The 21,348-nt window shown below is 46.2% G+C and overlaps 1 long non-coding RNA gene across 2 annotated transcripts; it reads right to left on the reverse strand.

The window, feature by feature from the left end:
- Positions 1–17: 17 nt before the first annotated feature.
- LOC115098896 lies at positions 18–20,871 on the reverse strand. Of its 2 annotated transcripts, none has more exons than XR_003858632.1 (4): positions 18,140–20,871; positions 12,244–12,338; positions 11,483–11,515; positions 18–38 (listed from the first exon to the last, which is right to left on the reverse strand). It is a non-coding gene; the product is annotated as an uncharacterized LOC115098896 (long non-coding RNA). The 2 variants fall into 2 exon arrangements; XR_003858633.1 differs by lacking the exon at positions 18–38 and adding an exon at positions 7,303–7,955.
- Positions 20,872–21,348: the final 477 nt, after the last annotated feature.

A 21,348-nucleotide genomic window follows, 5' to 3' on the forward strand; every position in this document is an offset into this window, starting at 1 on the left:
TCTCCCTGTCCTCACCGGACTCCCTTTCACGTTCCATCCTACCATGAGAAAATAAAAAAGAAGATGAAAAAACAGTATGTGCTATAGGACAGCTGTTTGTTCAGAAGCTGACACACTAATGCAGGGAGGGGCCAGGCAGCTCCCCCCCCCCCCCCCCCAATCTATGAAGCCAGCCTCACACTAATAATGCAGGGAGGGAGCTGTCTTACCCTTCACCATCCTCCCCCCTCACCCACACACCATTCACTGGCTAGGAAATGGGGGAGGAGAGTAGTGAGGGTCAGGCAGCTCCCCCCATCTGTGAAGCCAGCCTCTCACTAGTAATGCAGGGAGGGAGCTGTCTCACCCTTCACCATCCTCCTCCCCTCACCCACACACCATTCACTGGCTGGGACATGGGTGAGGGGAGGAGTGAGGGTCAGGCAGCTCCCCCCCATCTGTGAAGCCAGCCTCTCACTAGAATTGCAGGGAGAGAGCTGTCTCACCCTTCACCTCCTCCCCCCCACCCCACTGGTGACACTGACAATCTCTGTGTTAAACTTTTTTTTTTCACTAAACTAGCATAAAATAAAATGAAGTACTTTGTGGGTTAAACTTTTAATTTCCCCTAATGTAACTTCATTTAATATTATTTTTATATTATTTTATGCTACTTTACCGAAAAAAAGTGCATTAACTAACTATATAACTAAACTAACTAAGTAACTAGTAAAGTAACTATATAATAATACTGTAGAAAAACTAAAACAAAATCTTATATACTTATAGTGGTAGAATTTGAGCTGTACGTACGTATACTTGACTAATGACAAAGTAGAGTCTGCTGCACACTGTGGGGCGGATTTTCAGAGCCCTGCTCGCGTAAATCCACCCAAAACCGGGCGGAATTACGCGAGCAGGGCCCTGCGCGCCGGTAAGCCTATTTTACATAGGCCTACCGGCGCGCGCAGAGCCCCGGGACTCGCGTAAGTCCCGGGGTGTTCGGAGGGGGCGTGTCGGGGGGCGTGTCGGGGGCGGTCGGGGGCGGGTCCCGGTCGTAGATACGCGCAGCTCCGCGCGTATCTACTAAAATCCAGCGTACTTTTGTTTGCGCCTGAGCGCAAACAAAAGTAGGCCTATTCGCGCTCCTTTTAAAATCCGCCCCTGTGTGACTATCTCACTCTCTGTCTCTGTAGCTTTGTTAGTGTATGTAGTAGAAGCAAAATGGCCCCTGGGGACACCAGAGAGCATGTCCAAGTTAGTGCACACTAACTAGAGGTAGTGTGCACACATTATGCCATAGTGCACACTGACTCGTGTTAGTGCGCACTACGCCGGATGAGTTAAAGTAATGGTTCTACATTCCCATTGGCTGTCTTCAAGGTGGAACGAACCAGTGGGAAACCAGAAGCATACCTCCAGCTAACGAACTCCTCATAAATTGATACGTTTTAACTTTTAAGTTGCACTTTTTGTTAGTGTGCACTAACACTGAGATAGTGCGCACTAATGCCGAGATAGTGCTCAGTATGCCCGTTAGTGCGCACTAACTCCGTTCGTCGAAAAAAAAAAAATGACACGTGAAAAAACTACATTTTTGAACGAAGCAGCCGACCGAAGCCTGACCCGATACCTAAAACAAAGCACATCTTTAATACTTATTGCCCGGCGTTCTTTCAAGTCCTCTACCAATATTTGCTTCCTTATATCAAGGATACGCATATTGAAGGGGGGAACTTCAACACCATCAGGGACCCTCAATTAGATGCTTCCCAAAATTGGTGTAGGGAAATGGGGAAGGGAAAGGGTCCTGCTTTCCTAGAAAGAGCTTTACCCTTGGTTGAAACCTGGCATGCTTTACACCTGGGGGAAATGCCACCTACTCCCATATTGACTATTTTCTCACCAGTTGCCACGCCTTTTCTAAGGTATATGAGCTGGCATCGAAGGCATTATGATATCTGATCATGCCCCAATGTGGGTTGATATGCATTTTCACACTACCTCGTAGTCGGCTAGAGTCTGGCGGTTTCCTTTTTACTTAGCCGAAGATAGGAAGTTTCAACAATATTTAGATGAAAGATAGTCCGATTATGAAAAACTGAATCGGGAGCATAGGGCTCAACCTACCCTATTCTGGTATACGGCCAATGCAGTTCTGAGGGGTGACATAATATCCTATACTGCTCATCGCCAAACCATTCTAAACAAACGGATTCTGCAGCTCACTACTCAATTGCGGACAGCCAAGATACAGCTGATTTAAAGTCCCAAGCCCGAATCTGACATCACTCATGCAAGGTTAATATATATATACCACAGCCCGGCCCTTTGCTCGGGGCTTTGGCAATTGGGTATTCCCTGCCAAGGATTTGGGCCACATCTGCTTTGAAAAGTGCTCACCCCGGATCAAGCCTCTGGCTGTCCGCTTCCTGGGGTACCATTCCGCCCATTGGCCCTTCTCGGAAGCTGGGGTCCTGATCCAGCAGGACTAACATCGAGTGCTGCTTCATGTCATATACTCTGGTGTCTCTAGTTTGCCTTCCGGTGTTCCAGTGTCTTGCTCATGTGTCTCCTGTTCCAATCTCTCTGTTCCAGCATCTCCCATTCCAGCGTCTCCTGTTCCAGCGTCTCCAGTGTCTCCCGTTCCAGCATCTCCTGTGTCTCCTGTTCCAGCGTCTCCTGCTCCTTCATCTCTCCATTCTTAGAAGTACCCTTCAGACTGATCTCACGGTACTGACCTTTGCCTGTTCCCTGACTACTCTCTGATTGCCGCCTGACTTGACCTCTGCCTGGAACTCCGATTACTCTTGACTGCCACCTGGAACTTGACCTTCTGCTTGAACTGACCATACCCGGATTGACCTCTGTTACCGACCCTGCCTGGCTGACCATCTGGACTGATACTCTGGCCTTGATTCTCGCTATACACTCGGACACTCTCTTCCGGCCTCCTGCGACCTCCGGACTTCCCAGTCTGAACACCAGCTGCGCACCCTTGTTCATGGTGGGCACTCCTTTGAACTTTCTCTCACTAGGAGACCCTGTGATGCCCACCTAAGTCCAGGCGGCCTGGGTAACCAAGGGCTCAATCTGAGGGAACCCTGGGTTGCTATTGGCAAAGCTCCAGCTAGCCTCTGTCTCTTCCTGTGCTCTGCCTCCTGGTGGCAGGTGCTCTTCGGGTCTGGCCAGAGGGCCATACCAATCCTGCACCAGGTCAAGGGTCCACTCCCAGTGCAACAATTTGTCGGCTTGACAGGTTCTTATGCTTGGATTGGCCACTGTTGGAAACAGGATGCTGGGCTTGATGGACCCTTCGTCTGACCCTGTATGGCAGGTTCTTATGTTTTTATGGCTTGTACCTATGGATGTGTCTATTTTATCACTTGTGACAGTCTATGTATTCATCTTATGAAATAGACTCACCGTGCACACATGCACACTGAATGTAAGTGGACAGGCAAATCCAATGTCTAACATGTAAATTGGGGGATTTTAAAAGTGGGATGCGCCATCTTTCCCATCTTTCCCAGTTTTACCCGTTTATCCCCTTTTCTCCCAATAAAGAGTTAAGTCCCCCAAATCTACTAATTGATGCATGTGCTGGGGTTTTAAAATACTCTTTTGAATATTTAATTGGAAAGAAGCTAACATATCTAAGCATAAGCATCTAAAAGAAAAGGAAGCAGTTAAAATTACCCCCTCTGTTAAGCCTGTCGGTTGCAGACGGCTGAGACCTCTCATGCTCACCTCTTTTTTCCCTGCACCATCAAGTCTGGGAAGAATGGCGGTGTCTCCTAATCTCCACCGACCTATCCGGCGTTCCCGGGACAGCGTGGGCGCTGCTGACCACTATCTTGGACCCAGAATTACTTAGGCATGTGCACGCGTGCAAGGGCCTCCTTTGAACACGTCATGGTGAGAACCTCGGGGACATCCCCTCCCGATGACGTCAATCCACTAGTGTATTTAATCTGACCGGCCCTTGCCTTACTTGAGTTAGCAAAGAGTTCTGTCTTGCTGAATCCACCTCATTCAAGGACTTCCTGTTCCTGACTTTGGTTGTGGCATCTAACGCTCTGAGAACCCGCTCCTTGGGGGCTCCCTTACGTCCCCAGCTATCTGCTCCTCGAAGGGCCTACCTGCTTGACCGCTACCAGACCTGCTTCTTAGGTCTTCCTCTCTTCTGGAACCATCTCTTGTGAGTACCTCTATTAACTTCTACTGTATTGAGGAATTCCCGCAGTGTACCCTGACCCTCGGGCCACTACCGCTTCCTTCATTAGAAGTTATTCAGCTTTCCTGCACTGCAGAGTATCGACGTACCAACTACAGAAGCCACTTCCGGTTCCAGCATCTCACCAGCTCTTCAACATCTACTGTACAGGGGGCCCCGAGCCTCAGGCCACCACCAGATCTGTATTCCTGAAGTGCCTATATTCGTCAGAGGGGATCCCCAGTGTACCCCACTCCACGGGTCACTACCGGATCTTCTCATCTGTTCTCTCACTCTGGGTATTCCCCAATTGCCCAGGTCTGTATTATTACATCTACAACTCTGTGGACATTACTTTTTCCTTCCTTCTTAATAAAGTCTCTACCTCTAGCTGTGTTCCACACCACTGAGACTATGCCTGCTAACGGTGAGGCTCACAGGACTCCTCCCTGTGGGCAAAGACACCTCTCATCTCAGCCCAAGAGTTCACATTCTTACAAAAACATAGCAGATTGCTAACTCCATGGACCCGGCTCAGTTCTCAGCCATCCAGGCCACCTTTGGCCTGGCCCAGCATCTGATTGAACAGCAAAGGACATTAGAGACTTTGACCAACACCTTCAATCAGCTAAATTCTCAAATGAATGCTGCATCTTTGTCTCTTATAGTGGTATAAATAGAGACCGACATATTGATGTTCTATATAAGGCTTAGGCTTGTTCTCTCTCTCTGATGTCATGTGCAATAAAATTCTTTACTCCGGTAACATGCCCATGGTGTATTAATCAGCACATGAAGTGAAAAATAGCACAGGTTTGATAAATTTATCACGCCTTGTGGAAATTACCTATGTGATGTGGGAGTGGGATAATTAGCCTAACCATGCCATTTTTTTTATCGTGGGCACTTTTCTGCTATATTTATAGCATTTTGATAAATCTATGCCAAGGATACAAAAGCAGATGAACAAAAATTAATCAAGCAATTAATAATGTTTAAAATGTCTTCAAGCAAGGCCAAATTATTTTATGTATATCAATAATTAAGGCCGAATTTTCAAAGCTCTATGCATGTCAATCCAGTGGATTTACACACATGGGAGTGGGGGGTTACATGCACCGGCCCTATTTTATAAAGGCCCAGTGACGCATAAAACCCCGGGACGCATCCAAGTCCCGGGACTTCAAAAAAGGGGTGGGGTGGTCCAAGGGCCGGGCCAGAGGCCTCTGGCACAGCAGCCATTTGCCACTGTGTTGGAGGTTCGCATACCGGCAAGCTGCTGGCACGTGCAACTTGCGCCTACCCAGAGGCAGGCACAAAAGGTAGGATAGAGGTTGGGGGTGGGGGGTTAGAATAGGGCTAGTGGATGGAAGGATAGAGAAAGGGGTGGGAAGGATAGAGTAGGGGGAAGGGAATGGGTGAAGGCTGCGAGAGTTGGCACACGCAGGGTGCAATATTGTGCACCCCCTTGTGTGCGCTGACCCCCGATTTTATAACATGCGCACACCTGCATGCTCATGTTATAAAATTGGGTGTGCATGTGTGCACACTTGGTAGCGCGCGCACATGTACGCTCACACGCTTCTTTAAAATCTACCCCTTAATGAGCTATAATATATGAGAAAGAATCCTCATACAAGCTAGCATCAGGCCAATGGAATAAAGCCTTTTCTCAGCATATTATTTCAAGCTTCAAGTCCAGAGTTTATAATGATTTTTTAAATATAATCTTCAATGTTTTAAAACCAATTGTACTTCCATTATGTAGCAACAAATGATCCATTCCTCAATATCCATGCCTAATGCAAACTTTTAACCCTTGCAACCTCTCCTTTTACTTTTCTTCTAATTTCCTCATTCTATCATAGTCTCCATTTTTAGCTTAATGCTACTGCAATAGTTTTACTTAATGTCCTTCCTCCAGTGACTATGTCAAACTTGATTGCATTATGATCATTATTGCTTAGTAGCATCACCACAGCAACCACTTGTACCAGGCTGTGTATTGCACTAACTAGATCTAAAGTAGTTGCCCCTCTCGGTTCTAGGATGAGCTGCTTCATGAAGCAGTTATTTATGGCATCAATAAATGTAACCTCTCTAGCATGTCCCAAGGAGAAATACCGAAGTAATTGAAATTTCCCTTTATTATTGTGTTGCCAAATTTATTTATTTTTTTAATTTCAGCTCGCATTTCAGTATGTTTCTCATTGTGGCCAGTTGGCCAGTAATATATACCCACTGCTATACTCTTACCCATCACATATAGAATTTCTATGCATAAAGATACCGCAGTACATTTTGGGCCAAATTTTAAAAGATGCGCGTGGGCGTAGATTTGTTCATGCAACCCAGTGCAAACAAATCTACGCCCGATTTTATAACAGGGTTGGCGAGTGCAAGCGGTGCACAATTGTGCAACTTGCGCGCGTCGAGCCGCGCAGCCTTCCTCCATTCCCTCCAAGGCCGTTCCGAAATCAGAGCGGCCTCGGAGGGAACGTTCCTTCTGCCTCCCCCCACCTTCCCCTCCCTAACCCGCTCCCCCCAGCCCTATCTAAAAAAAACCCCATACCTTTGTTGAAGAAGTTATGCGCGCCGACCGCCCCACGATCCCGGGCACAGCGGCAAATGGCCGCTGTGCCTGGAGGCTCCAGCCACGCCCATGCCCCACCCCAGGACCACCTAGGACCGCCCACGCCCTGCTCCTTTTTGCAAGCCCCGGGACATACGCGCGTCCCAGGGCTTGCATGCACAGGGGCAGCTTGGGGCAGCTTTTCGAGGGTTATGCGCATATCTTACGCGCGTAACCCTTTGAAAATCTACCCCTTTGTTTTCTATAGGATTTTTATCATGCTTTACTCTATGTCATCTGTTAGGATTTGTAGGTAAGTGGGCCCTGGGCAAAGGTGAGAGATGGTACCGCCCACTGGGAAGAGACTTGTGAGCCTTACCGTCGGGAGGTGAGGTCTCAGCAGACATCAGACACAGCTGTGGAATAGAGTCTTTATTAGAAAAATAGAAAGGCACTGCCCGTGAATTGGGGAGTGCAGGAGAAAGTCTCAGAGTCTGTGCGGTGGGGTATACCCAAGGGGGAATACCTCTGTAGTGAAGATATGCAGTGGTCTGCAGAGCGGGGTACACCGATGAGGCTCATCAGTAGAGATGATACGATAGTGATCCATGAAGCAGGGCACACCAGTGAGGGGTCCTCAGAGGAGATGATACTGTAGTGGCCCGCAGCACAGGATACATCGATGAAGGTTCCACACTAGAGATGATACAGTAGTGGTCCGTAGAGCAGAGGTACTCACAGTAGCGAAGGTTCCAAGAGAAGCCCCAGGAAATGGGGCGACAGCTGTCCAAGGTAAAAGGCTCTACGAGGAGGGGATAGCCAGAGATAAGGAAGGGCCCCCAAGGAACAGTTACCCAGAGTGTCTCACACCAAAGGAGTAGGAACTAGAATGGGAAGTCTGTAGTGAGCGGAGCGGATTCATCAATGAGGGAACTCGTTGTCAAGTCGTAGGTAGGCAGGACCAGCCAGCTTAAATGTCCTGGAAGGCTGAAGTCATCCAGAGGGAATGCCCCCAAGGTTCCCGCCATGACGTGCTTAAGACTGGCCCATGCATGCGCGTGCGTGCCTAGGGGATTCCGAGGGCAAGATAGTGGTCGGCAGCGTCCACAGCATCCAGGGAGGCCTGGGAACGGTGGTCAGGCCAGCGATAGCTGGTGGAGGCTGCAAGTCTTCCCAGCGGAGTCAAAGCTGCAAAGAAGGAAATGAGCAACAGCAGTCGCAGTCGTCTGCGACCGACAAGAGTAACACCATCTTTTTTATATAGTGCCACCCCTCCATCAATTTGATCTGCCATATCACTATAATATAATTTGTACCTTGGTATCATAGTGTTCCATTGGTTATCCTCCTTCCACCATGTCTCTGAAATGACTATAATGTCTATATCCTCATATAATGCTATACATTCCAACACACCACAATCTTACCACTCAGACTTCTGGCATTCTCAAACAATCAATTTAAAGTATGTTTTTTTTATTTGTACTTTCATTTCTGTTTGTATTCAAAACTTGCATGTTAGCAAGTTATAAAGGCAGTTTTGAGTCATTCACATCTGGGTGTTCTTTGTCTATGTCTGCATTGGCTACTTCAGCCTTAAATACAACCTTCCTACTGGGATATTGTAGCTTTTCTGACTTGAAATTATCTTTGGAAGATACATCCATCCAACCTATATTCTTCTGAGCAAATGTCAACTTTCTCCCTAGTTTAAAAGCTGCTCTATCTCCTTTTGAAATGTTAGCACCAGCAGCCTGGTTCCACTCTGGTTAAGGTGGAGTCCATCCAATCAGAAGAGGCTCCCCCTTCCCCAGATGGTTCCTCAGTTCCTAACAAATATTAAACCCTGTTTCCTACAACATCATGTCATCCATGCATTGAGACTCTGGAGCTCAGCCTTCCAATGGCTGAGCTCCAGATCTGCATGTGTTATGGGGATAATTTTTGAGACTGCAACCCTGGAGTTTCTGGATTTTAAATGGTCAGGTGTAAAGAAAATAAAGACTTCATCTTGCTTAGAAATTAGACATTTGCAGGGGAATCTCAGAACAAAGGAAAACCCCAAAGCAATAGCCTCCTGGCGAAAACCCAGAAAGGATTTCCACCTAAGCTGTGTGGACGCAGCTAAGACTGGAAACACTTTAAAATCTTTCCCCAGGTAACTGATGGGGAACTTAGCAAAATATTTTTTCATAACAAGATTTATATCATTTATTGATGAAAACGTTGCAAGTAAAGTGCCCCTATCAATAACCTGTGCTGAAGAGTCCTCGAGAAAATTAGTTAAATCACCTTGAAACATTTGATCTACTTCTTGTGGTATCACATTTCTAGGTTTAGGTAAAAAATAGCAGTTGATAACTACAGGAGATTCCTCTAATCCAAAACCAAGACATTCAATAAGAAATTTTTTAAAAGAAATTAGGGGAAGTTCCCCAATTATTCTGGGGAAGTTAAGAAACCTTAAGTTTAAATGCTTGGAATTGTTTTCAAGGATTTCAATCCTCTTTGCCATATTATCACTATCCTTAGCAACTGCTAATTGAAAATTTTGATTTTTCTTATCATTCAATTCTAAAAATTTAATTCTATCAATAGAATCTTTAATTTGTTTTTGAGTTTGGAGAAACTCTCTTTGGTGTCCAGTACTCATTGCATCCACTTTATTCTCCAACCCTTTATTATTATTAAGCATTCCGGCCATCATCTCCCATAAAGTGTCTAAAGTAACCACCACAGGGCAGTTTAATGGGATAGGGGGTGTCCCGTTGGTCAGCTGAGTCTCCAACCCTTTGTGGGGGGACAACAATTCCATTCCTCCTTCTGCTCCTTCAATACCCACAGCTTCTTGAGAGTCCAGTTCTTTAATACAGGTATCATGGGTTCCAGCTGCAAAGCTGGAAGCAATGATCTCTACAGAAGCTTCTCCAGAAATCCCATTTCCGTTCTCTGCGAAGGTGGCAGTCCTATGTTAGGACTAAGGGAGGCCTTCTCTGCAGGCACTGCCAGTCCTCCCTGACTGACAGGCACACCAGGCTCCTCAGTTCCTGTCTTATTTAATGCAGGCGAGACCATGAAGCGGCTTATCTCTGGTTGTATTGGGGAAGGTAAAGGGAGAGAGGGGAACACCCTCACCTTTCCTTTCCTCTTCGGAGGCATATTTTAATAAAGCAACAGTTACCAGAGAGATTTAAGCAACTTCCTCTTTCTGTAATGCCAGAATAATATCCCACAAAGTTGACCCGTAGATAGAGCCAGACAAGAGAGACTGAAAACTCTTTACCTCAATAATCCGTCAAAGATGGTCTCAGGCGGATCCAGGCGGAATCCAGGCGAAGCCAGGCAAAGCCTGACATGCCGCGCGCCCCTTAGGCTTGGGCAGTGCGCCGGCGTCTGCTGCGCGCCTCTCACAGCCCGATTTTATAGGGCTTCCTGTTTCCTCTCGCGGGGTCCACCCCCTGACATCACCAAACCCAGCTGTAGGATCACCATCGGGTTTCAGCCAGCAGCCGCATGCCCCGGATTCCTTCAGCTGTGGGCAGCAAGATGGTCTCTCTCCCTCCTCTTTTCTTACTCTCTCTTTGGGTGAGTTTCCTCACTCCGAAGGTCATCAAATCTTCACAAGAGAGCACTGTTCTGTTCGTACGCCTCACTTTGAATGTCAAAGTGGCCCCTAACCCCTAAACTAATACATAAACCTCACCTCAAGTTACTAGGTGGGCCTCCCATAGAGATATAAATACCCATCTAGCATGAAGCCATTACGGGTAGGTGCTCACACTCTCTCTCTCTCACTCACTCTCTGAAATACATCAATTCTGGCACTGATCACAAAGTGTACTAAGATAGCACTTCACATAGGTATTAGCATAAACTGCCTATTGTCATAAAACCCACCCCTTTAACTATCACATGCAAATTTAGTGCATTTTGATAAATCCAGGCCTCAGAAAATTAATCCAAAAGACACACAATTCTTAACAATTGCATATACTAGCCTTAAAAACTAAAACACAATATAAGCATCCAATAATAGTTTAACACATTAATAATTTTTTTTTTTAAGATTTTATGCATTCTTTCCCAACAAGTTCAACTTACCACCAGCAGATGAACATTCTGTGGTGCAATTTTCTAAAGGAACATTTCTGTGAGTATTTTAACCACAGAAGTTCCTTTGGAAATTACTCTCAGAAATGTAAGATTGATATACTATGAGGGCAATTTTATCACAGCCCACTTAGGGCTGAAGTCCATGTGTAGAAAGTTCATGTAGACTTCAGTCTGAGTTTTCATTATGGACTTACATGTGGAAGTCTGCTTTGAAAATGAGCTGGCATGTATGAATCCCAATGCAATATGCACACACATATTTACACCTGCTAGGGAGCAGACATCAATGTGTATGCATAAATATATGTGCATTATTTCCAAAATCTCAAAGCATCTGAGGACATGGTTTCCCCTCCCCTACTCTGCCTCTGGAAACACCCCTTTCTAATACAAACAAAAGTACACATGAAATAGGTTTTTTTACATGTATGATCCCTACACCCAGGCAATTTTCAAAAGCCCAATTCTGCACGTTAAACCTTTGGAAAAATCAGCTCTATAATTTAAATGTAAATAACAAAATCACATTTAAAGTTGTTGCACTTTCTAGGTATGAGAATATTCATGGAATTTTAAAAAATCTGATAAAGAAATATATTTACCTGATTCGGTAGTGCCTAAATTGGTTGATGATCCTATTATAAAAAAAGAAATAATTTGCTATTTTTTAATTCTCAACAAACATCAAAAGATAAGGATAGAAACACTGAGGGGTAGATTTTAAAATGTGCTCATAGGCGTACAAGTGTGTGCGCTATCCGGCGCGCACACATGTATGCCCGATTTTATAACATACTTGCGCAGGCGCACGCATGTTATAAAATTGGGTGTCAACGCGCGCAAGGGGGTGCACAATTGTGCACATTGCGCGTGCCGAGCCACGCTGCCTTCCCTTATACCCTGCCCCCTAGCCTGGCCTTCCTACCCCTTCCCCTAACCTTTCCTCCCCCTAGCCCTACTCTAAACCCCCCCCCCGACCTTTGTCTTACCTTTTGCGCCTGCCTCTGGGCAGGCGCAAGTTGTGCGCACCAGCAGCCTGCCGGCACGCGATGCTCCAACACAGTGGCAATGGTTGCTGTGTAGGAGGCCTCTGGCCCCACCCCCGCCCCAACCCCAGACCGCCCCTTTAGTAAAGCCCCGGGACTTACACGCATCCCAGGGATTTACGTGCATCGCTGGGCCTTTTTAAAATAGGCCTGGCGCGCGTACCCCCCCTACGCATGTATATCCAGAGGATGTACACACGTAGAGTTTTTAAAATCCGGCCCTGAATATCTACCAGATAATGACTACCAGGCCATCTATTCTTCTTATCTTCTTTACATGCTGCAATACTAAATATCTCCATCTTATATGGTATTACCTCACTTGTTGTTAATCCTCTGTGCTTATCCCAGCTTTCATGAATATCATTTTTGCTTCCAAGATGCCTACTGGGTGGCTCTTTAGATCAGCAATCTAACCATAAAGAAGTATTTCAACAGCCTGTTACTAGTGTATCTATCACATTTCAGCCTCTTACCATAATCCTTTCTTATAGAGCTTCATTTTCGCTGAAAAATATTTGCCCATTGTGCTTTATTTAGAGTTTAAAAAGGTTAATGAATCTAAAGTATCATCACTCTCCCTGCTCTTCTCTGGCACATATTTTTAATTAGGTTCTAATTACTCATCTCCTAGGTTGATTTAAAGCAAGTTCTGCACTGTTGGTGGCTCTAAAATATACTTTTGGATATGCAGAATCAAAATTGCGTTCAATTCTCAAGTTGAGATTTTACCAATTATTTGTTCCAAGGGATTAAGATATTTTTCTTTTGTTTATACTTTTTCTTGTATACCCCTCTATTCCTCTAACATCACTGCTTAGTACCTCTGTTTGACAAACTTGTAATTATCAGGTAAGAATACTCCAAGAACAATATGCTTGCCTTTGACTCTTTTGCTTTTTGCAAAAGTTCCAGTTGGCAAATACTCAAATATGTCTCAGGTGCATTTATATTTTCCAGTCCCCCCCCCCCTCCCCCCACCAGGGCACATCTCTAAAGACACAATTATCTCTACATCCCGTCTTCAGAATCACTTTTGGAAATACTGAGCAGAACTGGACTCAAGATTGCTTCACTGGTACTCAAAGAATAGCCCTCTTTGTTATGAATTCAATTTATTATGACCTTCTTATCAATACCCATTAAACTAATTCCTAACCTGGTTTATAATCCTCTGGAGCAACCCAAAGCTGATCAGCTTCTTTATCAAAAACCTCTGTACAATTGTGCCATAGCCTTACTCAACTGAAAAGAACTGTTCCAAAAAGCTGTATGAAGAATTTAGTAACTTTCTATGTTATGTGTTAAACTTACAAAAATTATATTAAAATTTAATTATCTAGCTACTTTCATAAACAGCATAAAATGTACAAAAATTACAACTAATCCATGGCATAAATTATATAACTTGGATGTAAAATCAGGAGTAAGTGTAGGTGCTGTTAGGAGGAGATGCTTTAGATACATTACTAGGAGAAAAGGCCATGAAAAATGATAGGGTATAATGGGTTAAACAAGTATCCTCAAATCCTATAATTGTCCTCTGCCCATGTCTATATATACAGCCAACCCCATCAACCACTAAGGTCCCTCCATTCAGTCTCTACACTATTTAAACTCCCTCACCCCAAACTCAACACCACCATCAGTAAGCTCTTATTCCCTCCAATAATGGCACAAAATAGGATCCCCAATCCCCTAAGACATTCCAAACTGGTGCTTAGTATGTTACTGTGGAGGTTGAGTGAATGTGTGTATGTATGACTGGATGATGTAAACGTTTGCGTCTTAGTGAGACAACTGTCAAATTATCCAGTTCCAGGAAGGAAATATTAGGCCAGTCCTGGATTTCTGAGATCCCCTTCCTGATGCAGCCATGGTAAGAATGGATTGAATCAGGAACTACAAATGCCATACTGCTTTGGGATGTAAGTTAAAACTAGGACTGGACAATAAGTCTCTCTCCTGTAACTAGGTAACTTGGCAGCTCTGCAGCAGTGAGTGGAGGGCATGGATAATAGTTGTGTGTCTTTGCCTATGTTTGTGTAAATAGGGACTGTGGATGGGTCTCTGAGTGGACCTGTGTGTATCCTTCATCGGGGTGTGAATGTGCATATGAGTGAGGGTAGAGAATGTTGGTTTGTGTGTATCTATGAGTGGACTGTGGTTCTCTTTCTGAGTGAGGAGTAGAGGAGTGTAGGGGTGTGCATCCGTTTTCCACGTATTTGAAATCCGCAACTTATTTTGTCCTATCTGTTAATGTCATGTTCTTCCCACTCCCACTGCTTGTATCACATCAATAATCCCACTGGTCCCCATCCCCCTCCTTCTCATGTTTGTAACTTCTGTGAAGCAACCTAAACTTGTCTTTAATGTTCCCTCCAACAGATTATGGCTTAAATCACATTCCGGTTTATTCCATTATGTTAAACTATTTGGTTTATTATAGTTACAGTAGTTATTTTTTGGTTTATGGAAACTTGATTAATGTAAAGCTTAAAGATGTGAATTGTTTACATATTCTTTAAAACGGTTAATTGTAAAATCTGTTATTAATATATTCATGGGGGTAGATTTTCAGACGAGCGCGAACAGCCTACTTTTGTTTGCGCTCCAGGCGCAAACAAAAGTACGCTGGATTTTAGTAGATACGCGCGGAGCCGCGCGTATCCACTAAAATCCTGGATCGGCGCGCGCAAGGCTATCGATTTTGTATAGCCTGCGCGCGCCGAGCCGCGCTGCCTCCCCCCGTTCCCTCCAAGGCCGCTCCGAAATCGGAGCGGCCTTGGAGGGAACTTTCCTTTGCCCTCCCCTCACCTTCCCCTCCCTTCCCCTACCTAACCCACCCGCCCGGCCCTGTCTACACCCCCCCCTTACCTTTGTCGGGGGATTTACGCCTCCCGGAGGGAGACGTAAATCCCCGCGCGCCAGCGGGCCTGCTGCGCGCCGGGCCGCGACCTGGGGGCGGGTACGAAGGGCGCGGCCACGCCCCCGGGCCGTAGCCACGCCCCGTACCCGCCCCCAAAACGCTGCCGACACGCCCCCGGAACGCCGCGACGACCGGGCCCGCCCCCCGACACGCCCCCCTCCGAGAACCCCGGGACTTACGCGAGTCCCGGGGCTCTGCGCGCGCCGGGAGGCCTATGTAAAATAGGCTTCCCGGCGCGCAGGGCCCTGCTCGCCTAAATCCGCCCGGTTTTGGGCGGATTTAGGCGAGCAGGGCTCTGAAAATCTACCCCATGCTGTTTAATTTTGTATAAACTGTTTTATGTAAAGCCTGTTGCTAAAATTAATGTTGTCTGTAAACCGAGGTGATGTATCTTTATACGTACCGCGGTATATAAGAATCTTGAAATAAATAAATAAATAAATACGTGGGGAGGCGAAACGCATCGCGACTCCCCACGTATTTAACAGATTTCTGTTTTATTCGGCCTCCTAAATAAAAATTTAAACCCCCCACCCTCCTGACCCCCCCAAGACTTACCAAAACTCCCTGGTGGTCCAGCGAGGAGTCCAGAAGCCATCCCTGCATTCTCACACCCTCGTTTGCTGGTTTCATCATGGCGCCGATAGCCTGTGTCACAGAGGCTACCGGTGCCATTGGTCAGCCCCTGTCACATGGTCACCGGCGCTATCCTGTGCTCCTACCATGTGACAGGGGCTGACCAATGGCACCGGTAGCCCCTGTGACATAGTATGGACAAAGGCTATCGGCGCCATTTTGAGTCCTGGCATCGGACGGCCGGTGTGCAGGAGGTCACTCCGGGACCTCCGTTGGACCCACAGGGACTTTTGGCCAGCTTGGGGGGGCCTCCTGACCCCCACAAGACTTGCCAAAAGTCCAGCGGGGGTCCGGGAGTGACCTCCTGCACGCCGGCCCTCTGATGCCAATACTCAAAATGGCGCCGATCGCCTTTGCCCTCACTATGTCACACATAGTGAGGGCAAAGGCGATCGGCGCCATTTTGAGTCTCAGGGCAAAGGCGATCGGCGCCATTTTGAGTATTGGCATCGGACGGACGGCGTGCAGGAGGTCGCTCCCGGACCCCCGCTGGACTTTTGGCAAGTCTTGTGGGGGTCAGGAGGCCCCCCCAAACTGGCCAAAAGTCCCTGTGGGTCCAATGGGGTTCCCGGAGCGACCTCCTGCATGGCGGCCGTCCGATGCCAGGACTCAAAATGGCGCCGATAGCCTTTGCCCATACTATGTCACAGGGGCTACCGGTGCCATTGGTCAACCCCTGTCACATGGTCACCGGCGCCATCTTGTGCTCCTACCATGTGACAGGGGCTAACCAATGGCACCGGTAGCCCCTGTGACATAGTATGGGCAAAGGCTATCGGTGCCATTTTGAGCCCTGGCATCGGACGGCTGGTGCGCAGGAGGTCACTCCGGGACCCCCGTTGGACCCACAGGGACTTTTGGCCAGCTTGGGGGGGGCCTTCTGACCCCCACAAGACTTGCCAAAAGTCCAGCGGGGGTCCAGGAGTGACCTCCTGCACGCCGGCCCTCCGATGCCAATACTCAAAATGGCGCCGATCACCTTTGCCCTCACTATGTCACACATAGTGAGGGCAAAGGCGATCGGCGCCATTTTGAGACTCAAAGGCGATAGTGAGGGCAAAGGCGATCGGCACCATTTTGAGACTCAGGGCAAAGGCGATCGGTGCCATTTGGAGTATTGGCATCGGACGGCCGGCGTGCAGGAGGTCGCTCCCGGACTCCCGCTGGACTTTTGGCAAGTCTTGTGGGGGTCAGGAGGCCCCCCCAAGCTGGCCAAAAGTCCCTGTGGGTCCAATGGGGGTCCAGGAGCGACCTCCTGCACGCCGGCCGTCCGATGCCAGGACTCAAAATGGCGCAGATATCCTTTGCCCATACTATGTCACAGGGGCTACCGGTGCCATTGGTCAGCCCCTGTCACATGGTAGGAGCACCAGATGGCGCTGGTGACCATGTGACAGGGGCTGACCAATGGCACCGGTAGCTCCTGTGACATAGGCTATCGGCGCCATGATGAAACTGGCAAACGAGGGTGTGAGAATGCAGGGATGGCTTCTGGACTCCCCCCTGGACCACCAGGGAGTTTTGGTAAGTCTTGGGGGGGTCAGGAGGGTGGGGGGTTGTAGTTAATTTTAATTGTAGCTGGGACATGAATTTAACTCGCCGTATTAACGCATCGGGGCGCCATATGGCCGAATGTAACGCATTTGCGCCCCGACGAATCTGAATCATGAATGCAACGAAAACCTTTTGGCTGCACATCCCTAGAGGAGTGTGTGCCTCTGTGAATATGGGTATATTGCAGAGTGGGGGGCTGGATATTTGTGTGTCTGTGAATGGCGACTGTTTGGTTTGTTTCTGATAGATGTCTGTATATGTGTGTAGTGGTGGTGAGGGGGGGGGGGGGTACAGTGTGTGTGTGTGTGAGTGCATGCCCCATGCTTTTTTACTAGCTTTGCACTCTTCCATTTTCTCCCCTCTTCCTCACATACCATTTCCCTGCTCCCCCTCCTCTCTCCCTTCCCTATGCTTCCTTTCTGTCAGCTATTCACTCATTCTCCCTTCCTGTGCACTCACCCTCCTCCCCACTCATGTCTTCTCTCCTCCCCACCCCTCCAGACATACACTCCCTTCCCCTCCTCTCATACTCTTCCCTTCTGCTCACTTCTTCTTCCCCTCACTTCACTGGGGTTTCCTCTTCTGCTGGAGAGTGGTGGGGACCCTTTGATCATTGCCACCTTCTGCCATGCTGGACTCCTACTACTACTATTACTACTGGTAGGGGATGAGTGGGAACAGTGTAGGTGCTGTGTGGGGATGAGTAAGAACACTGTGGATACTGGTGGGTGCTGTGTGGAGTGTATGTGATTGGATGAAATGGGCATGAGTGGTCTTCATGGATATGAGTGTATATGTGTGTGTGTGTGTGTGTGTGTGTGTGTGTGTGTGTGGCATATTCTTTCCCACTCACCTCTTTTAGTATAGTCTTGCCCCTCTCTGTTTCTCTCTCATTTCACCTCCCTCTTTTGTCCTCTTTTGTTCTCAATATCCCCTTCTACTTTCTTCCCCTTTCATCTCACTCACACTCCCCTTTGCCTACCTTCTGGGCTTCCCTGCTATCCCTTCTCAGATACCCCCTTGCCTTCCCTATCCCCTCTCACTCACAACCCTTTCCTTTCCACTATCCTCCCCCCCCCCCCCCCCCGACTCACCCCAGAGCTCCTTGAATCTTCTTCCTTTTGCTGGCAGGGTTGGGTAATTCATCAGCACCTTAGTTACCAGGCCACCTTGTGAAATCACATTCCTCCTGCCCTTTCTCTGCTCTTTGGCTGCTCACAGGATGGGATCTCCGCCTGGTAGTCTCACAGCTTTATCCCCTCTTTGCCAGCTGGCAGGATGGGCTTTGCCAGTGGCCGTGGCTCTCTCCATTATTCAGATGCCAGTGGGATGGACTCCACCAGTGACCACATGTCTGTCTGTGCTGTTTGCGCTTCTATGGCCCGACTTTCTATACCATCTCCTGGCCTTTGCGCATAGGCTATCATTACACCATGATTCCATGAATGACTGGCACTGGCCTATTATTATATAGGATAATTGCTAGAATAATATTGATATCAAATTTAAACTGTAATATGCTACATTATGCATTATAAAGGAACTCCAAGAATTTGAAACAATGTGACCTATTATTTATCATTATTATTAAATTTGCTATACCACTTCAAACCAAATTAAAACTTGCCTGATGCTGTAGTTCCAGGTCATATAAAAATTAGATGTTTTATATTTCAAAATTGTAATAGGAATAATAACTTTAACTTAAAAAAAATTGATGATACCTTCTGAATTATGAGGAAATAAGTTTAAAAAAAGAACCAGAGTCAGAATTAAAATTACACAATATGGTGGTTGGTCCTATCAAAAGCAAAAAATTTTTAGGTTTAAATTTTAATTTAAAATCCCACTTTTTTGAAGAAAACAAAGTGTCACCAAGCAAAATATGCAAAAATTGGTACTGTTTATCAATAATCTGTTAAAATACTATATAATTTAATACTGCAGTTATCAGAGTGGTTTCTGGTCCTATAAGAGAGAATTTAGATACAATGTTTAGTGAAATATTAAAAATTACTTTTAAACAATTATATATTATATTATATATTGCAGTTTAGAAGCAATTGGATAGAACAACATATTTACCTGAGATGGTAGTTCCTGAAGTTATTAGTGAACCTACAGAAAGCAGATGGCTTAAAGTTTAGAACTTTAATCAGAAAAATTTACCTTCCAGTAATCTGATGCTCCTTCCTGCATTGTGAGCAGACAACTGATGTTTAGAAAGAAATCACAAACTGAACTGGAAATGACCCTGATATGGTTCTTGAAGTGGTTGTTCGTCCCTAGATAATGAAAGTGCTTATTTCTCACAAATTTTAATTAGAATTAATAACATTAACTTAACACAACTATGCATTACCATCTGACTTATGAGGAAACAGAGCAAGTCGGGGGAAAAAACCCCAGCCAGCTTCAGATAAGAAAATTACCTGTTACTGTAGCACCCAGAGTGATAGTTGTTGGTGCTAACAAAAGCAGAGGATTTTTTTAAGGAAAAAATAATTTTTGAAAATGTTAATGTGTTTCCAAGTACAATATGAAGAAATCAGAAGTGTTTATAAGCAGTCTGTTAGTATGGAATATAATTTTACTGATGCTGCAGTACCTGGAATGCTTGTTGTTCCTGTAAAAAGAAAGGGCATGTTATTATTTTTATTAAAATACTAGTAGAAATGCTAGTACTTCAGCCAGGTTAGAGAACATCCCAAGTGTTCTAAGGGTTAAATTATTCAGTGTGTGAAAAAATGTTAACAAATAGTGATAGCTTGCAGTTGGTTTTATGTATCTGTTCATTATATTCAGGAACATAACATTTCTGTTTCAGTGATAAATATCTAGGAGCCAATTAAGTGTGGTTCTTTTCTGTATGCCTCCCCTCCCATTTGGCCCTGTGAAGCCACAACAGTGTCTGCCTTCCACCCCATCAAGCCCCCCCGAGGAAGCACGATAAAACCTGCCTTTCTGCCTCTCTGGCAACAAGCATCTGCGGGAAGGCCTGCCTTCCTCCCCATTCAGGTACAAGGAACCAAGGATAGCAGTGCCTACCTCATCATCCAGCCACAAGGAGACACAGAAAGCCTTCCTCCCCTTACTGTGTGGCCCCCAAGGAGCCTGCAGGATAGCCTGCCTCCCCTACCTTCCCAGTCCAAAGGAGCTGTGAGAAGGCCTGCCTCCTTCCCTTTTCAGCCCTGAGGAGGTGGGGAAGGGCAGACTCCCTCCTTAGCCATCACTGAGGATCTCCAGGAAGGTCTGCCTGTCTCTCCAACGTGATTCAGAGGAGACAAGGGGAAGCCTGTTTCTCTCCCAGTCCAACTACGCAGAACAATGGGAAAATTTGCTTTCTTCTTTGCCTGACTCTAAAGAGCCATGAAAAGGCTTTCCTCTGTCTCTCTCTCTCTACCTCACCCTAATCAGATATAAAATGGCCTGCCTTCCGTCCCACCCTGCCCATCCTCTTATACACTTCAGCCAGAGACCCAGTAAGTCACAGTTTACAGTGAACCATTTCATTGTTTCTTTTCAAAGAAAGTTGTATCAGTTTGCTATTTGAAAAGCAAAATAATTCCAGTCAATGGATGCCCCCCCCAATAATTTCATCAGGGAACAGTAGATTGGTCCAGTCATTCTCAAGTTATTAGCAAACATGCATATTTGAAGACGTACACCTCATTGTAAAAACGTAGATTAAAATCACCTGGAAACTTGAAGCACTTTCTATTTCATTATGAAATTCATGGAGCTTAGAAACAATATGACAAAGAAATGCATTTACCTGATGTAGCTCCTGAAGTAGTTACTGAACCTAAAAAAAGTATAGAGTTTACAACTTAGAATTTTTCTTCAGAAAAATACACTTTGCAATATTATGATGGTAACTTATTTATTTATTTTATTTATTTAAAAGTACTTATATACTAGAGATGTGAATCGTGTCCTCGATCGTCTTAACGATCGATTTCAGCTGGGAGGGGGAGGGAATCGTATTGTTGCCGTTTGGGTGTTTAAAGTATTGTGAAAATCGTTAAAATCGTGAGCCGGCACCCTAAAACCCCCTAAAACCCACCCCGACCCTTTAAATTAAATCCCCCACCCTCCCGAACCCCCCCCCCCCCCAAATGCCTTAAATTACCTGGGGGTCCAGCTAAATCGGAGGAAGGGGGAGGGCAGGAAAACTGGCACACTAAAACACCCTAAAACCCACCCCCGACCCTTTAAATTAAATCCCCCACCCTCCCGAACCCCCCCCCAAAAATGCCTTAAATTACCTGGGGGTCCAGCGGCGGTCCATAGCTAAATCGGG

This window comes from Rhinatrema bivittatum, chromosome 9 (genome assembly GCF_901001135.1).
Source record: "Rhinatrema bivittatum chromosome 9, aRhiBiv1.1, whole genome shotgun sequence".
NCBI classification, from domain to species: Eukaryota; Metazoa; Chordata; class Amphibia; order Gymnophiona; family Rhinatrematidae; genus Rhinatrema; species Rhinatrema bivittatum.